We start from the raw sequence: 10,677 nt of genomic DNA, 5'->3' as shown, positions 1-10,677 counted from the left end.
TGACCTGGTGCCACGCTCCGCTATGGAGTGTGCTGTATATGTTCGGTGGCAGGAGGTGCTAAACTGAAACCCTCTGTTGGCTACGATCAGCTCACAGTTATTTCAGCAACAAGAGACACCACTGTCATGGGGAGCACCCGGCCAGGACTACAGACTTCCTTATACATTGATGGAAGGTCTTCCTTGCTGTTTGTTTTATTTTGTTTTGCTTTTTCACTGATAGATAATCAGATGCAAGAACAGCATAATTGCACTTTCTGACTGAATGCAGAGGATTCATGTTGGTTTTAGCCTCTTTGAGACGACATGCTCCATTAAGAACATGCCTTTTTTTTGCACCCACCTCCCCACCCACAGAGCGGCTGCATCCAGTCCTTTCAGAATGACACGAGGGCAACCGACATCACTTAAGGGAAAAACTGAGTACAAATTACACAGTTTACACAGCCCTGTTATAATGTAAAAGACACAGCTGTGGAAAGAAATGATTACAGAAAGGCTGACTAACAAGCTCATGCTATGTATGGAAAAAGATAAGCTATAACTTCCTGTAGGTTTGTAGGAGACTGTCCAAGTTTGCTAGGTCTGAGAGCAAACTTGAGAGCCCCACTCTCGCTGGGCCACTCAGCCCTTTGGAATATGCTGCGAAGTTACTTGCCCTGAGCAACCTTACAGGGGAGGCATCCGTCAGCTAACTTCTTCGCCAGCCTTCTCCTCTGTGGAGTGAGTTGCTGCTGATGAGTCATAAGGAACATTGATTTTAAAATTTGCTTTGAATCCTAATTGCGTTTCTAAGATTACATAGCAGCTCCCAGGGATCTACTGAGTTTTTAAATCTATAGCTGATGCCTATTCTTCTGAGTTAAGTGCTATATAATGAATAAAATGATGTGGCAATTTTTTATTTTTATACCCATTGTTTTTGGAAAATGGCATCTTACATCTGGAAAATCAGGTTAATATGAAAAGAGTTTTTTTTTTTTTTTTTTTTTTTCCCCAATGGTAGGTTTTGTTTTAAAAAATTCAGTGTAATGGTTCAGTTGGGTGAAACAGTGTATTATAATTGAAAGTTAATATTCAGATTGAGTTAACATCTGAGAGGTTCTCACCACCATTTGAGAGCCCAGTGTTCTAAGTTGCTATAAATCTAAAATAACGGTTAAAATATAAAATTAAAAGTAAAAAAAAAAAAAAAAAAAAAAAAGCATACGTTGGAGTGAAAATTAGGTGCAAAGTCTAGCCACCAAGACTGTAGAATGGCAGACATATCCATATTACTATGGACTGGTTTTGTTTAACTAAACTCTTCTTGGCTGTGCTAGAAGGCTATTATTATTATTATTATTATTTATTAATATTAACCCTCACTTTGTTTTCCCAGGGCGAACTCTCCTTAAAATACACTTTCCTTTGACTTCATTCCCCTCTTTACGGAGGGGGGTGCCTGGGCTTCCTGAAGCTTCCTGGAGCCCCGCCAGTATCCAGTGGGCTCTCCCAGTTTGGAGGCAGTGGTTCCCTCATGCCTGAGGCAGCCTACTGCCACCACGCTCTGCCATTCAGGGGCAGAAGGTGAGAAGCTTCTCTGGTAGGGGTCTGATGGAGGAAGTGATGAGACCCTCAGGATCACCCTGATGTCCGCATTTGACCCTATTGGATGCAAATATTATTTTCTGTGTGTGTACGAGAACATTGGATGGACATTGACTGACTTTCTGATAAATAAAATACAGTATTCACTTGCACAGCATGTCTTTAGCAATTATGAAGCCAGTAAGGAACTTTCTGCCTTGGTACACTGGTCAAGGAAATAAAGCACTGTGTCTTTATAGTCATGACATTTAGAAATCTCTCCTTCTAGCCTTACTTTCGGCTATTTTCCCATTAATTTGCTAAGTTAAAATAATCAGATAAAAATCCTAAGGCATTAGTGAGGACGGCAAGAGACAGAGGAGAAAGTACGAAACTCAGAACCATGTTAGAACCTGATAGGGTCTGGTCTCTCCAGCTTGCCCAATAGCTGTTCCCTGCCTCTCCTTTCCATGTTTTTTTCCCAAGTACTTTGCATATAAAGCTGGTGGGAGGTGGGAATGCAGATCTCAGTGAGGTTTAAAAGCAGACAACAAGATTACAAAATATGATCGTCGTAACAAAAAGAAAAAAGAAAAGAAAAGAAAAGAAAAGAAAAGAAAAGAAAAGAAAAGAAACGAAAAGAAAAGAAAAGAAAAGAAAAGAAAAGAAAAGAAAAGAAAAGAAAAAAGGAAGGAAAGGAAAGGAAAAGGAAAAGGAAAGGAAGGAAAGGAAAGGAAAGGAAAGGAAAGGAAAGGAAAGGAAATAAAGGAAAGGAAAGGAAAGGAAAGGAAAAAGGAAAGAAAAAAGGAAAGAAGAAAGGAAAGGAAAGAAAGGAAAGGAAAGAAAGGAAAGGAAAGGAAAAGGAAAGGAAAGGAAAAGGAAAGGAAAGGAGCAGAAAGGAAAGGAAAGGAGCAGAAGGAAAAGGAAAGGAAAGGAGGAAGGAAAAGAAAGGAAAAAAGAAGAAAAGAAAGAAAAGGAAAGAAAAGAAAAGAAAAGGAAAGAAGAAAAGAAAAGAAAGAAAAGAAAAAGACAAGAAAAGAAAAGAAAAGAAAAGAAAAGAAAAGAAAAGAAAAGAAAAGAAAAGAAAAGAAAAGAAAAAAGAAAGAAAAAGAAAAGAAAAAAAGAAAAGAAAAGAAAAGAAAAGAAAAAAAAAGGAAAATGAAAAAAAAGGAAAGGAAGAGGAAAGGAAAGTAAAGAAGGAAAGGAAAGGAAAGAAAGGAAAGGAAAAGGAAAGGAAAGGAAGGAAAGGAAGGAAGGAAGGAAGGAAAGGAAAGGAAGGAAGGAAAGGAAGGAAAGGAAGGAAAGGAAGAAAAAAAAAAAGAAAAGAAAAGAAAAGAAAAAGAAAGAAAGAAAAGAAAGAAACGAAAAAAAAGAAAAGAAAAGAAAATAAAGAAAAAAAAAAAAAGAAAAGAAAAGAAAAGAACAGAAAGAGAAAGAAAAGAAAAAAAAAGAAAAGGAAAAGAAAATAAGAAAAAGGAAAAGAAAAGAAAAGAAAAGAAAAAAAGAAAATATCCTTAATATTGTTTTGCTTATGGTCAAAATCAAATTCCTTCCTTGTGGCCCACATGAACCAGGCTGGTTTAGCTGGACTGGCCTGCATCTCACAGCATCCTGCTGGGACACAGCTGACAATTTCTGACCCTGGCAGGCAAGACCCCCGCAGGACAGGCTCTCTGTTCAGGCAGACAGGAAAGGGGCATCACCCAGGGGACAGTAAAGGTGTCTGAATCTGCTGCCCTGTTTGGGCTGCAATGATTCTTGGTTTGCTGATCTAGAGCTTTTAAGTTTTAAAGTGCTACATAAAAGCCAAGTATTGTATTCCTGGGGCTAAAAAGAAGGCAATCTTTTCTCATCCTACAACTGTAAGGTCAAGCTAAATGTAACTGTTTAGAAACACTGCAGTGCTGAAGCCCCTGGGGAATTTTAATGTGTTTTATAAACTTGTTTCCATACCAAGCTATTAGGAAAACAAGATATTTCTCCATAAAGCCTTTCTTTTTCTCTCTTTAGGGACATTGCTGCCTGCCTTACAGTGCTTTAACTCAATCAGAATCATCATTTTTATAAACAGGCCATTTTTCATGACTTGCTTGATCAACTTGGGAAGGCAGTTTTTAAGAAGTTATAGTCATAGGCAGGAAAAAAAAAATCTTACTCCATCTGTTGCAGCCAGAGATGTAATAGAAGCCATGTCCTTTCTCTGAAGCTAATGCATGAGGGAAAATACAGACTTATGCACTTGTTTTCCCTTCGCACTCAGCTTCAGTTATGCAATATTAGGGAGAAATGAACAAGCTCTTTCACAATTAGATTGCAAAGCCAGGCCTTTTTCTCACACAGAAGTTAACGGTGGGAGATGCCAATATTTACCCAAGGCTTCAGCTGTACTGGGAGAAGATTTTGAGCTGGTGACTTTGCAATACTCCAGCAGGGACAAAACTAGGCTCGGGGTGGCTCCCCTCCTCCGGGCTTGCTGCGAGGACAGGCAGCCCAAGTAATTGTGGCCATGATGGGAGCTGATGGGGAACCGTCCTGAAACGAGGAGCAAATGGTTGCTCAACAGCAGACCAGCTCTGGGGAGAGCAGGAAATTAATTTACACTGGACACCTCTGCTGCCCATCCTTATCTATATATGCAGGAGGCAGACTGTTAACACCAAGGGCATTGGGACCCGACATATGTCTTGCTTCAGCACAGCAGTGCCAAGAGGCTGATGGTGGGATGGCAGAGGAAGGACCTGCTCTGCACGAACAGCCACCGTGCTTTCTGGCTCTGTGGAGGGGCTGAGCATCAGCCAGAAACCGCGAGACACTTCTGAACGTCACAGGGCTGCAAAGTGATTGCAAGCACTCTTGCTGCCCTCAGCAAAGCCACATGTTTTTGCATGCCCTCCGCAGCCAGAAGTGAGAGCTCTCCTTCCCCTCACCTCTTTAGGCATGTACTTCGGATATGTAAAATACTCAGCAGAATAAAAATTTTTACATGGAATCTGAAACAAACAAACAAACAAACAAACAAAACTTATTTTGAGTCAAAGTAGTCCAAGCAGCACTGTCAAGCTGGGAGTTTAGAGAGTGATCCAAGGAAGAGGGAGTTTTGAGACTGCTGTTTTAAAGGAAATGTGGTACCACACACCCCACAGAAAGCAAATATGTATAGGAGGAAATACCTGCTTATCTGAGTATTATCATTACTCAAACATGCCTTCTGTGGGCAGGAAAGAGAGGCAAGGCCTGCACGTTTAGCTGCTCACAGAATACCTCTGCAGGTTTAGCTGCTAACAGAATACCTCAAGAAGGTGTGTTATGCTACATAGGAATGGACTTTGCACTGCAGCACAGACCTAAACTTCCTCCCTAGCTCAGGGGAAGGGAGGATTTTTGTTCCCTCGGAATTTGGCCTCACTTGCAAACCTTCCAGATGAAAAATGCAGCTTCTTAATTGCAGCTGAAACTTTTCCAAACTTTGACTGAGGAAAAAAATAATATATATATATGTAGGTTTTTCCCTTTTCTAATCTCTGTAGCTCAGCCAGTTGTGGCAGTGGTCAGATTATTCTCAATTTGAAAACTATGTGTAAAATGCTAAAATGCAAAGATAGTTCCTTTTAGTTAATAAAAATAAAATAAAACTATTTTTTAGCAAAAATAATTTTAGAAAGTTCCACTGTAAAAGATCACTTTTACAGTGACTTCACTATGTCAAGAGCGGATTCTCCCTCGCAGGTGCTAGTGCAAGTAAAACTTTTTAATTAAAAACATATTTATTTTGGGGTATGGTGCTATCATTGTTTAACAAATAACTCTAATTGATGCATCCCTTCTTGAGAAAAGGCAATAACTAGTGGGTTGTGCAGCAGAAAGGGGCAATAATGACTGAAGCATCTCCTTATTTCTGTGCTCTGTGATACAAAACACTTAGAGAGGAGGAGGCATTAGAAAGGGGGGAATGGGAAAGACAGTGATTCAACCTGCTGCATTGAGCCCAGTTCGTGGAAGAGGCTGCTTCTTGCCCTTGAGGTACAAATCAGCTATCTCATGAGCAGAGCACGTTGCTCAGGTTCCACAGACTGTACCAGAAACTTCTTCTCTGGGAAGGCCAGACAATATGGTGAAAAAAGGGAAAATATTTTTACAGCCTTCTTGCAGATTGCAAACAAGTAGTTCCGTGGGTGGTGGTGAGCGTTGGGTCAGCAGATTGTCATGGAGCACGTCCTTGATGTAACGGTGATGTGAATTAACAAGTACGTGAGGCAGGAGCTGGTGAGGCAGAGGGCGGGGGCCGTGCTTCCCCACATTGCGCAGGGTGCTGCAACTACCCCACATCAACTTCTTCAAGTTGGCATGTTTTATGCCTCTCCCAGGAGCACGTCTGCCCCTGCAGAACTAAATGACCCATTCAAGGTTTCTCAAGAAGCGTATGAATATCTAGTGCTGAATAACTGAAAGCCTTCCTATCTCTTAGCCAATTTCCTTAACTACAAAGCTGTCCTTCCTGTGTGATGCCTCGCTTTAAAGCGAATCCTTGACCACAGTCACACTCTTCTCTGCTGTGCCATTAGCAAAGCCCACTGTTTCCCTGTTGCCAGTAAATACTTGATTGCATTTATCACATTATGATATTTTTGCCTCCTTGGCCAGCCTCTGAGGGCAGCAACTCTTCAAATTGCTCAGCTTGCAGCAGAGCCACAACAGAATGACCTCTGCTGCTCTTGCCGGTCCTGTTTCTTGCTTTCTGAGGTGCGGATGGAAATCTGACCTTCACCTTGGAGCGATTTCCCATTCGTCATCAAGACGAATAGCTGCCGATCCTCCCTGCGCTGCTCAGAGAGGTGCCTCACAAGTGACTCCGCGCATACTTCCCAGCTGCGCTGGCAGGACGGCTCCTCTGCGCTGCTCGCACTGGGTGAATAGTGCTCATAATCTGAGACTTAACGTCAAATATTTTCTGCAAGGGAAATAAAAGTGTCAACAGGAAGTGAAATGTGACCTGATTAACAGCTAGACCTCTGACTCTGCTTCATTTTTGACTGATGTGGTGTTCTACAAGGATAATAATGCCACTGATTCCTCTTAATTGATGGACCCTGATGGAAATATAAATTAAGCAATTAATACAATTCTCCGAGACTCATAAAAATAAACTGTGCAGACAGACAGTCATATTTATTTTTGAGTTACTTTAAAAACAAGTGTCTTGCAAAGCATTACAATGTGTTTTTGTTGTTTTTTTTCTAGGGAAAAGCCAAGGCGAGCCTGACCTCCTTAAGGGCCAGAATATGCCAGAGGAGGCAAGGCAGATGATCTGCTGCAGCTGGGGGCAGTTTACGGTAACTGAAGCTGCATTTTGTCTCGGGACTCCTGGAATCCATGAGTTTCATGGGTTTTGTTTAAAAATAAACTAACAAAACATAATTAGTGTTTAACACAGAGTCGTGCCCAGCGGCCCCATTCAGGATCAGGAGCCCTTTGTGCCAGCTAAGAGCATGGCAAACGCACTGGGAGAAGCAGGCTCTGTGGTGAGCAGCTCGCTATCCGATTCCTGATGTTTTTAATGGTTTCTTCTGTGGGAGGTGGATTTAATAGTGAGTAGTAGACCAGTGTGACCTTGAGAGATGTCAGCTTGAAACCAATGGGAGTTTTCGGGAGAGAGCGGGGATTCTGGGAATGCGAAAATTTAGAGGATTTGCAATACCCAGGCGACACAAACCAGTATTTACAAACATTTACAAATAGGCTGCTGACGGATTCAATCGCGTTTGCATGCAGCCACATCTGCACTAATAGGCTTCCCGTGACTGATGTATTCTCTGTGTTTCTCATTTGACTTCTGTTTTCTGAGCAGTCAGAGTTCATATTCAAAAGCTTTCCTCTGCCACCATGAAAGCTAGGCAGTGGTGTTAATAGAGGCTGGGATTCTCTTGTAATGTCTTCAGGTGTAAAGAAAACAGCTTGTTCACCCAGAGGCGCTCAGTGCTTGCTATTCTTTAATTCTGTTTGAAAAGTTATTCCCTGACACCAGGAGCAGAAGCCACACCACAAATTACAGGAAGGGAAAAAAAGCGTGATTGTTGCACACGATGTCTCCTCCCTGCCTTTGAAATTTGAGAGCTGAATAATTCGAAAAAGGGACCGGGCTTCTTTTAAAAATCAAAGCAGAGCAGATGCCTGTTTTCTGTTTGTGTTTCAGCCTGCAATAATTGTCCCCGCGAGCTGGGCTGCTGGTGCCAGAGGGAGAAGCTACCACAGGGGCAGCATTGCCAGGGAAGCAATACCTCCACGTGCTGGCCGCAGGATGGGAACACGGCCTCTCTGGGGAGAAGGGGGTGCCAGGTGTGTGGTTTGCATGCCTCCACAGCAGCCCCGTGGCTTAAATGTGCAGCTGGCTGGGCTTCGCCAGCAGAAGGGCTCGGTGGGGTTGGCTCTTTGGATGGAAGGCACGGGTAGCATCGCACCCTGCCACTTGCCCTTTACATCTCTGGAGTGGGGTTTGGAGCCGCCTGCACCTGGGAGGTGTTTGTGTACACGAGGGACTGTGATGGTGGAGGTATCAGGCAGCTGGTCTGTCACAAGGAGAGGAGATGCCTTGATGGTGTGGGGATTTCTCTGGCTTCAGGGGGGAAAAAGCAGGACCAAGACTGGGAGCTATCTACTGGGCTGGGGCTTGTACACAGCATGGCTGCTACTGCAGGCTTTGCAAAAGCGGAGTCAGGAAAACAGCTCTGACAGAGCAGTGGCAGCATCTCTGCTTCCACCATACTGCACCGGGGCTGTCATGATCCAGGGCTGGCCCCAGCAGCAGCAAAGAGTCCAAACTGCTCTTGATTATTTGTCAAAGATAGTTAGCACAACACAAGTGGTTTTGATTATACAGTATCACTGGTGACCGCCACCCTTTTTGTACTCTACCTTGTGACATTTCCTTTTTTCTTTCTCTCCTCCAACTCCCTCCTTTTAACATGGACAGAATGGAAAGCCTTACATCATGCAAACGAAGCGGGACAACTACCTCCATCACCACACCATTACTCCTAACCAGCTGCTGTAACTAGCCAGCAGGTCTGTGCAAACATCCCTTGGGACAGAGGAGGAGTGTAATTGTACAGGTGTGCGAGGATGCTGCTGCCTCAGCTTCATTTCACTGTGGGAATTGCTGGAAAGTGATGTGCTCAGTCTCTTCCCTGGGAATCATCCTGGTTAGGTGAGCAGGGCATGAGTTTTGTGTTTCTGACACAGAGGAAACAGAAAGAGACAGGCTGCATCAGAGGGGAAACAACGGGGTGCTGGAGGTGCTTGTTGGTCTTGGTTCATTTCCTTGACCCACCTGGGACATCCTTCAGGGCTTGGCATCGTGACGATGGCTGAGAACATGTATCACCACCACCACGGTGCCTGTGCCGCTCAGTACACGGCCAGGCACCCAGGCCCAGAAGGATGAGGGCTGTGATTACCTTAGCAATCTGCAGGGCTTTGTGCAGTGGGTGTAGCATCGCATCGGTAGGGCTGTACTGATCACTCTTTCCATTTCCAGCCCTGGCGTGGGGCCCCAGCACCGCTCCCACATGAGGGTGTGCTTGCATGACTCCAGCCCTTGTGCCTGCCTTCCCAACGCGCAAGTAGCATCAGTTTCTCCTGACAAAGTTTGTTTAATTTCTTCAGAAGCTAGCTCCACTGCAAGGACGTTTCTTTGTCATCGGTCCAATTTCAATGGTTTATTGCTAAATGTTATCGCCTTGGCTGCAACTGGGCTTTCACAATTCTTTTGTATCTTGAATATTGCTCATTCATACACGAAGTTCACGGAGATGCTGACACGCAGACTTTATGCTTGGGGATAGGCACGAAGGACTGGGAGAAGACCAGGAAAACAAATGTAACATATTCTTGTATCAAATATACAAGAAGACCGTTTTCCATTTTACTGAAAGTAGAAGCAAAGACTGAGAAGTCAGATATTAACAAATTAGGTACCTAAATTATCATCACATGTGCATCCTTAAATTGGCCTTTTTCTGCATGTATGTTTCTTACACACACACAGCATACTTTAATTATAACTTGTGACTTGTGCAAAACAAGATATCTTTTGTGAGTTCTTCTTTGCCTGTGATTTTCCACTACAACTGAAACTGAACCTCGAGGTAAAGTTGCAATCCAAATAGGTCTCCTGTGGCAAAGTTCCTGACAAGTGGAATTGGGAGGTGCAGCATCAGGACACCTGGACATGAGTGCTGGCTTTGCGCACACCCATGCATTGCCAAGGAGCCAGTTGGGTCTAACTTGAATATAAAAAATAAAAAAATAAAATAAAAACAGAAGAAAAAATGTGCTTTGCAGAGGTGTGTGTGAATGATGTTGTGGGAGCGACTGACTTCACATAAATTTCTGCTCTGCAAAACTTTCCGCATTCCATCTTGATGACAAATGATAATAATTCCCAAATCCTCTGATTAATTCCACCCCTAGCACCGAGACAAAAGATCTGAGCCAGAGCCTTGTCGCCAGGCTGCCTGGGCATGGCAGAGACTACTTTCTGGGCCTTCTGAGTGATGCCCACCCCTCTCAGCAGAGGCAGTGCCGGCAGTACCACTGCCTTGCTGGGGGTACATGCAGGACTGCACTTGGCACGTCTTCCATCCGAAAGGCAAGGAGACCATTGCTATCAGGTTATTGCTGTGTGTGGGGCAGGGCACCTTTGCTGGTCACTGTGACCTGTGGAGAGAAGAGATAGTGGGAGAGGCTCGTTTTGATATCTTTCTCCCCCAGCTTTGTGCTGGCTCTGCAGCAGGAGGTGTGCTAAATGGCTCTGCGGTGCACAGTCCGCCGCCGTCCTTGGGATTCAATGGGAAATGTGGGTTTGTGCTGCTGCTCCCGGAGGTGCATGGGGCTCTCAAGGACAGGGTGGAAATGTTGATTAGACAGAGTGGCGTTGACCCGGAGATCACCAGGCATCACAGCTGTTACTGCGGGTGTATTGGATTGCTACTACTGGCAGGCTGAGAAACCGTGTCGCCTACTAGGCTGCACTCTGTGGCTGCATTTTCCAGAGCAAAGCTCTTCCGCTCGCTGCTACTCATGCTGCAGTGTTAAAAATGCATTTTATAAGGC

The 10,677-nt window shown here is 44.0% G+C and overlaps 1 long non-coding RNA gene across 1 annotated transcript; it reads left to right on the top strand.

Moving 5' to 3' along the window:
* The first annotated feature begins 1,439 nt into the window (after positions 1-1,439).
* Positions 1,440-8,588, top strand: LOC121061779. Its single transcript, XR_005815286.1, has 3 exons — positions 1,440-1,569; positions 6,808-6,899; positions 8,537-8,588. It is a non-coding gene; the product is annotated as an uncharacterized LOC121061779 (long non-coding RNA).
* Positions 8,589-10,677: the final 2,089 nt, after the last annotated feature.

The sequence above is a fragment of the Cygnus olor genome, chromosome 1 (genome assembly GCF_009769625.2).
Source record: "Cygnus olor isolate bCygOlo1 chromosome 1, bCygOlo1.pri.v2, whole genome shotgun sequence".
NCBI lineage: Eukaryota > Metazoa > Chordata > Aves > Anseriformes > Anatidae > Cygnus > Cygnus olor.
The sequence above is the reverse complement of the archived record's forward strand: the minus strand, read 5'-3'. Positions and strand labels throughout refer to the sequence as shown.